General features: G+C 36.9%; 1 pseudogene; it reads right to left on the bottom strand.

The window, feature by feature from the left end:
- Window positions 1-5844: 5844 nt before the first annotated feature.
- LOC137714399 (palmitoyl-monogalactosyldiacylglycerol delta-7 desaturase, chloroplastic-like) lies at window positions 5845-7266 on the bottom strand (annotated as a pseudogene).
- Between the last annotated feature and the right edge of the window lie 1000 nt (window positions 7267-8266).

Raw genomic sequence — 8266 nt, 5'->3', positions numbered from 1 at the left:
ATTTGAGCATTGTATGAGAAGTTATTTCTAAAGGTTGGTTATGTGCTTTAAAATTAACGTTTTTGTAGTTGTTTCGCATATAGGTGATACCTATCCCGAGGAAGAGCGTGGTCACTCGAGGCAGGGGGGTTACGACCCTTCCACATACCAGTGAGTGGGCTTTTGGTTTTCCGTATATACCTATATACATATATTTTCCCAGAAATTGATTGAAATGTTTATTCGTTTATATGCCATGCATTATATTACCGTTGTTTATGCATCGTTAGTTGCATTATTAGTTGTTTATATATATATATATATATATATATATATATATATATATATATATATATATATGCATATTTGGTGCTGCGGGCGCACAGGTAAGTGCCAGGTAAGGGTTATTCATGTTTACATTCAGTAGTGATTTGAGATGCTTAGAGAGCTCATAACCTGCACCCCCAGTATTAGTGCTCCCACCTAGAGTTGGGCACAGTCCTTCACGTGATGTTCACCTTCCGCACCACACGCTCAGCTTGGATCCAAGTTAGGTGCACAGTCCTGTCGTACAGACCACTTTAGGTGGTTCCGACTCGTAGGTGACCCGCGATTACTCGTCCAACCTTCACGTGATCGTAGCACTAGAGCATATATATGTATTACACCCAAGCCTGTCGTACAGACCACTTTAGGTGGTTCCGACTCGTGTGCATGTTTAGTTATTGAGATTGAGATTTGAGCTCTAGATTCAGCCGTACAGGTCACGTTAGGTGACTCCGGCTGCCAGATTTTATGACAGTGATATGATTATACCTGAGCACTTGCATTTTATTTTGAGATTTTGGCATGGCATATTCTTGAGCATGATTGGTGTATATATATATATATATATATATATACACGTATATCTATTTTCTAGGAAGTATACAGTTTTTACGGCGAGGGGTTAGAACTTATTTATTGAATGGTTTTCGAAAAGCTTTGTTTTTGCCCACTCACGCTTTTGTTTTGCGCCCCTCCAGGTTCTAGTTGACTAGCAGGTTTGGTGGTTTCCCAGAGGATTTTCCCGACATTTCTGACAGACGATCACCAGCGTAGGGCCACCTTCGGGTGTACTATTGTTGCGTCTTTTTTTTTTGGGACTGCTTTAGGTTTTATGCTCTAAACTTAGCGTCACACTTACGCTTGCATTTGTTATTACTTTATGTAAACCAGTTTTTATTCATTCGTATTACCATTTCCATTATTATTTTATTAGCTTCCGCACTGTGCACATGGTTACGTCACTTCCACGTGACGGCCAGCATGCCCTGATCTAGGTCGGGGTGTGTCAGTTTGGTATCAGAGCCTAGGTTTGGCAGTCCTGTGCTTTTGTGAGTATTCTAATGGTTTTGGTGTCTTCTGTCAGAATTATGCCGCCTCGTCGGGAACCACGTCGCTTTGCTGAGCCTAGTTTCCCCGATATTGCTCAGCTGGTTGAAGCTATTGCTACAGCTATTCAGTCGGCGATCCGCCCTCCCCAGAGGACTCATCTGGAGACTATATATAATTTGAAATTGGATAAGTTCGAAGGTAATGAGGGTCATGAGGGCGCAGAGCGATGGTTAGAGCATATTGAGAAGACTTTTCATGTTTTGCACAGTCAGGGGAATCTTCCAGTGGAGAAGTGGGTTGAGACGACATCATGGTTTTTGGGTAAGGAGTCTGCAGCCTGGTGGGAGCAGGAACTTCGTCGTTTGACTCCAGCTGAGAGGACTGATTGGGATGTTTTCCAAGAGTTGTTCAGGAGAAGGTTTGTGCCTCCTGAGGCAGCCATGTTTTTGGTTGAAAAATGCAATTCTTCTACTTGTTTAAGACCTTATGTTCCAAAGGTGATAGAACCCTCGAATCTCAGAACAACTCTTCACAAGTAGGGAATTGGATTATATATACACAGGCTTCATCTAACTTCCATCTATCGTGGAAATCAATTACCTGCAGTTGCCGGCAGTTTTCACCGAGTAATGGATAAGCAGTTATCAATTGCTGCATGTTATCCACATATCCTTGCTTATAGGAAGTAGTTTTTCCACATGTGCAACTTACATCAGATTGTATTGTTACCATATACATTTCATCCTTCACTAAATGATAGTTTAGTCCAATTAAGTTTCTAACATTCTCCCACTTGGACGTAAGCTAATCATTTAATTGAAATGTTATCACAATTACAATATTGACTCCTTAGTGATCACATCCAGTTACACGTAACTTGCTTCCCCACATCTACCAGTATTAGTTCAAATGTCGAACTCTAGAAAACCATGTGCAGCTCATTAGCACATGCATTCTAAAATCACTGTCATTTGAATCTAATCTGTATGATGTCAAACTTTCAATGAACTTAACATTCATTTTTCTATGAATCAATTCAATCAACTTTATGGATCATCTTTGGACAATCACAGTTCCTTTACTGAATTGAAAATCATATACCACTTTGTGTTATATAAGCTATATAACTCAGAATAATCATAAAGATTCAGCACATGCATATTTATTACTGCAACTCAGTCTTAAACCATCACTTCATAATTGTAATGGCATACTGACAGTCATGCAAATACATATAAATACACATTCATACATGTAATTACCCAGTGTACCTTTATAAAGCTAACTTTATGTTGCCTTCAACCTTAATCACTGGATATTAGCTTTTAAAGCTTCCGGCATACTCATACGAAACCAACATGCTCTTTGGAACATAAGTCAGTTGTACTAATATATATTATAAACTGAATCAACATGGCATTATTTACAATAACCATAGGGAAAATAAGATAAGCCAACCATCACAATAAGGAAAATAAGATAAGCCAAGCATCAAGTCCAGATGCTATCAAAATTACGTAGTAACGCTTTCTTTACTCCCACATTTCAGTTGATTCAAAACCATCATGCACACTTGCAACATGGGCATCCTTATCATGCACTCCCACATTTCAATAGCCGTAAAAATGTTATACCCTAAAAGATCGCAAACCATTCATACATTCCTCTCTTTGGAAAAGAATATTGACATGTGTTGAGTTTTAAATTCATAATTTAGACAATCCAATTCCGGAAGTCTTTTCACTTCGGTGAACAACATATGTACACAAGTTGATACTACAAGGTTATGCTTTATACATATTTGTGTCTTTGCATTGGTTCATCTCAAGCTTAAGCAATGTAAGACAACTCACTCCTTATTTAAACACACAATATGTAAATTTTGCTTCATGTTTGCAGAACTCGAGATTTTTAATCCATATTGATTATTTCCCACAGCAACCAATAATGTGGCTATTCAATTCAGTTAATATATATTTACTATACATTATCATAGAGCACAGCAGGCTGAGAAATTGATTTACATGAATTTACTTTACCCATTCAAATGGAAATCAAAGGCAACAGACTTACCCATGTAAGGGTTATGTCAGGCATCAATCACATATAGAAATAACATGTATGATTCTTATTCCCATAGATGAATCAATAACATGCACTGCCAACCGATATCAAGTATTTCTATTATTCCTTTCAGTTACTCACACACATCCAATTTTTGAGCAATTGATAACTTGATAACAAGAAAACTAAGGGGTTTTGGATCAAATTAAACCAAAATAGTGATAGGTTGATTCCATCAAAATTCAGATGCCAATCAAATTAAATCACTAATAAATACATCAAAATTTACTGATACTCACAATCTGGTGTGCTTGGGTGTACGCAACCTCTACACCCATCAAGAAGAGCCTTTGTCTTTCCTTTTCTTGCAGTGAATAAAAATTTGACTGAGGAAAACATGAAAAACTTGAAACAACCATTAGTGATTGTTAAATGCATGTTTATATCACACCTTTGGGCAAGGGATAAAGACTGCCATTGACCTTCATTGTATAGCCATCATTCAAGAATCTTATCATGCATTTATTACAAGTCTTTGGACAAGAATATGGCATGATCTACATGATACCATACACTGATTAAAACTACCAACAATTTATACATCCCCTTCTTTGGAAAAGAATGTGAACATTTCATGAGTTTTAAACGACAAATATTCTACCTTTACTGTAACAGAACAATGTTCTTAATTGTTCTTAACATTTTACTGCAAACCAAGCTGTTAGTATAGGAGCAGAAAAAATAGAACCGAATTGTGAATGAGATTGAACCAGATTAACGTAATGAACAAGCAAACATCTGCAAGTGTGAGTTCATCTCCACACAGGTATCTCCAACTGCTTAAATGATCTTCAATCGTATCCAGTGTGTCGAACGACTTGTTCACCGCTGTATAGTTTTCTTGTTGAGAAATTAGGGTAGATTATGCTATTCCACTTCTCAATCTTATGCTTCAATGGTGTTGGCGAAAGATCCAAACCCGGATTACGAACCAACTCATTGAGTTCGGAGTTGAACAATTGGATTATATGGAAGCTCTCGTTGCAGGCTACTTCATTCCTCTTCGCATACTAAAGCATTGGCACTGTGGACCTCCCGTTGTACCCTCGAGCCCGGGATAATGGTATCTCTCATAGAATCCAAAGTGATGTAGTTATTAACAAATGAGAAACCAGCAATAACCAAAATAGTTGAGTACCATGTTATCGTTGTCATGCAATTTAACAATACAATGGATCTAGGGCCTGTTAAGTTGGCTTTCTGCCACTTTTCATGCTTCAATCTTTGCTTAGCAATCGAAGTGTCAGCCAGCAGTGCGTTCATCCTCTCTCAATGCTAAATCGAGATCCATCAGGCCCAACAAAATTTCAATGTCTTGTTTCCACCTTTTGAAGTTTCCTCCATTGAGAGGCTCGATCGATGAAAGGCTAAGTGCAGATGATGTTGCTGAGGCAACCAAATAAAACATTAAATACAATTTTAATTTCATGCATCACTTACACATGTTTATATATCCCCTTTAGGTTAGAAATATAAACACCCCTTCAAAGTCATCATGTACATTCTGACCACTTCAATCATCTTTTATCACATATATATCAAGTCTTTGGACAAGATAATTACAAGATTATACAAGGAATGATTCATTGAAACCTTACGCATTTTATATATTCTTTCCTTTGGAAAAGAGTATGAACATGCAATGAATCTTGAAACCCTTCTTAGCCAGAATATACATCCAAATCATTCACTTTGGTGAATTCAAAATATTATCATAAGTGCTGCATGACATTAAAAAATTTTTGAGGCAAGACTACCCCATGCATTTTATTGAAAGTATCGGTGCTGTCATGTGTTGTCGGATGGAATAATGGAAAGCATGAGTGCTGCCGCCGATGCTGACATGTGCTTTGGTTCAACACATTTCATAAAAAAAAAATTCACATGCTGAAAACATATGCAGTTCGACACATACATTCGAATCTAGGATTTGTTAATTTGGCTCTGATACCAAATGTTAGAAAACTAGGAGTATATAATATTAACAAGTTTCTTAGAGTACTAACAGAGGTTAACATAATACCTGAGGCAGCCATGTTTTTGGTTGAAAAATGCAATTCTTCTACTTGTTTAAGACCTTATGTTCCAAAGGTGATAGAACCCTCGAATCTTAGAACAACTCTTCACAAGTAGGGAATTGGATTATATATACACAGGCTTCATCTAACTTCCATCTATCATGGAAATCAGTTACCTGCAGTTGCCGGCAGTTTTCACCGAGTAATGGATAAGCAGTTATCAATTGCTGCATGTTATCCACATATCCTTGCTTATAGGAAGTAGTTTTTCCACATGTGCAACTTACATTAGATTGTATTGTTACCATATACATTTCATCCTTCACTAAATGATAGTTTAGTCCAATTAAGTTTCTAACACCGTCCTCACAGCCTGCAGTGAATAAAAATCCAGCTGGTTACATTAAAAAAACGATGGACGCTGGTTAATAATATTTACGGGTCATGAATTATAAATAATGTAATGGCAAAGATACTATGATATTTATGGACCATGTATTGCGTCTAATTACGGAGCACGACTTTCAAAGCATGGGTATATTGTCATTGTGGTGTCCCGTGCCAATAATACAAAGACATGCCTAAACATTTGCACACGTTGGTCTGCTTTGTATGATTCGGATGAGACGGCACTGCGGCTGTGTAATTATATATAAGTTTCTTTATGACGGGCTACCGCTTCACTAAATCACTTGAGGAGCTTGTCATGTTTTCAGCGTAAGAAAAAAAGGGTATGAAATTTAGGTTATAGTTTGAATCTTTTTCCTAGAGATACACGTGAAGGTAAATTTGGCAGGGCTAGCTGCCTTTGAGGAGAAAGAAAATAGTACAAGTAATTTACCATTCCCCGGACCAGAAAGGGTAGTCCTCCCATGACATACAGTAGAACTCGAAGAACAACCGAGTGAAGAAGATGCGTACGATGAAGAAACCTATAGTACGGCTGCCTTTTTAAATCATCAACATTATTTAGTCGTCTTTCATACTGCAAAATTGGTATGCATCTCACTTTGTCACAGAGAGAGAGAGAGAGAGAGAGAGAGAGAGAGAGAGAGAGAGAGAGAGTGAGAGAGAGGGAGTTTTATACTGAGGGGGAGAGAGAGAATTTTGTTCACTTACAAATCGAAAGCTGTTATTGAAGATCCAACCAATGTGACTAAACCAGAACCCCATAAGTGGGCTATGAGGGTCTTTCTTTGTGTCTGTAAACTGGTGGTGGTATCTATGTGTGCTCACCCATTCAATTGGACTTCCCTGCAAACCAAACACAAGATCAGTTCACAAAAAAAAATTCTAAACTTAATGAAAAAGTATAATTACATAAATTACACATCAATTTAATGATTCTGGTGAGAATCAGATCTCAAACACCAGCAATGTTAAAAGTACTAATTATTTTATCAAATTATCAACTGCGGTTTTGCGATATATATCACATGGTTTCTAAATTCGTATATATTCCTCTATTAGCATTTCTCTTAAGCAGACCTGAAGTGCCAAAGCACCGCAATAGGAAAAAAAGTTCGAGCCACCTGGGAAGCTTAAAACTCCGGTGCGCAAGGCTCCTATGGTAACCTAGAGTTATTCCTAGACCTGTCAAAATATATAGCGCCACGAACAACCAAAATGCACCCCAGTTGAAATAAAATGGCGCTAGAAGAGAAAGGATATGGAAAAGCAGAACAACAATCGAAGTGGCTATGTCGAACAAGTTCCACTGCCTCCCAATAAATTCTACCCGCCGCATCATAAAATGGGGCGGCGCCATTAGTTAGAACAGTGTGTGTAGGTTTTTCTTGAAAGAACCAAACAGCAGCGCGAAGGGAGAAAGAGTGAAATGAAAGAATTTTTGTTTTGTAACCAGCGTATTAAATAATGGTGTTAAACATGATTACATATAAGTCCTGGCTGAACTCTGCTTGAGTTAATAGCTTTGTTTGGAAATTATGTTTGAACAGTGGACGAGTATGTTTGAGTTAATAGTTATAACGGTCTTATCATGAATTCTTAACTTCATAACAGATTCTTATATTGCGTGTACGGTTGGCACAATGAGAAGTTTAGGGTTTAGGCCTTGCTTGCAATTAGCGATGACTTTCTCTATTCTAAGTTCTTCCACAATAGTTTGAGTGAGTGTTATTATAGGAATCATGCAATCTGGGTTTGATATCTATAACACTAGTGCTACACTAGTGTGAATTATGAAACTGTGACAGTCTTAGAACATACTAATTTATAAGTATCACACTCATGAGTTCAATATATTGTTAATCTCATGAGTTCAATATATTGGTATCACACTCAAATTTTTTGGCCCATTATAGGAGTGTGATTCCTATATTAGCAATATATTGGTATAAGTTATAACCCTCATTTTTCTTTGCTCTACTGTGGAAGGTCGTAGTTTGAGTCAGTGTGATATCTATATATAAGAATTAGACAACCTGAGTGTGATATCTATAAACACTACTTCTACAGTAGTGTGAGTTCAATATATTGAGTTAAGTATGTTTGATATGACCTTCTTGAGTTAATATATCACACTCAATTAGGATTAACAACTCTCTTGTCTAATAACTAAACAAAAGATAAAATATGCAATCTACCCTCTTTAAACTAATATAAATAAATAAAAAGTTGTTATAGATATTATATTTAAGTGTGATTGTGTAAATCCTAGACAAGTTTAGTTAATAGTTATTCTTTCCCTATAAAATTCTATTTACTTGAAGGACAAGTAATTCATCTCATCTTTACTGCTATAAATT

Source organism: Pyrus communis, chromosome 14 (assembly GCF_963583255.1).
Source record: "Pyrus communis chromosome 14, drPyrComm1.1, whole genome shotgun sequence".
NCBI classification, from domain to species: Eukaryota; Viridiplantae; Streptophyta; class Magnoliopsida; order Rosales; family Rosaceae; genus Pyrus; species Pyrus communis.
Note: the sequence above shows the minus strand (reverse complement) of the source record. Positions and strands in the feature narration are given on the sequence as shown.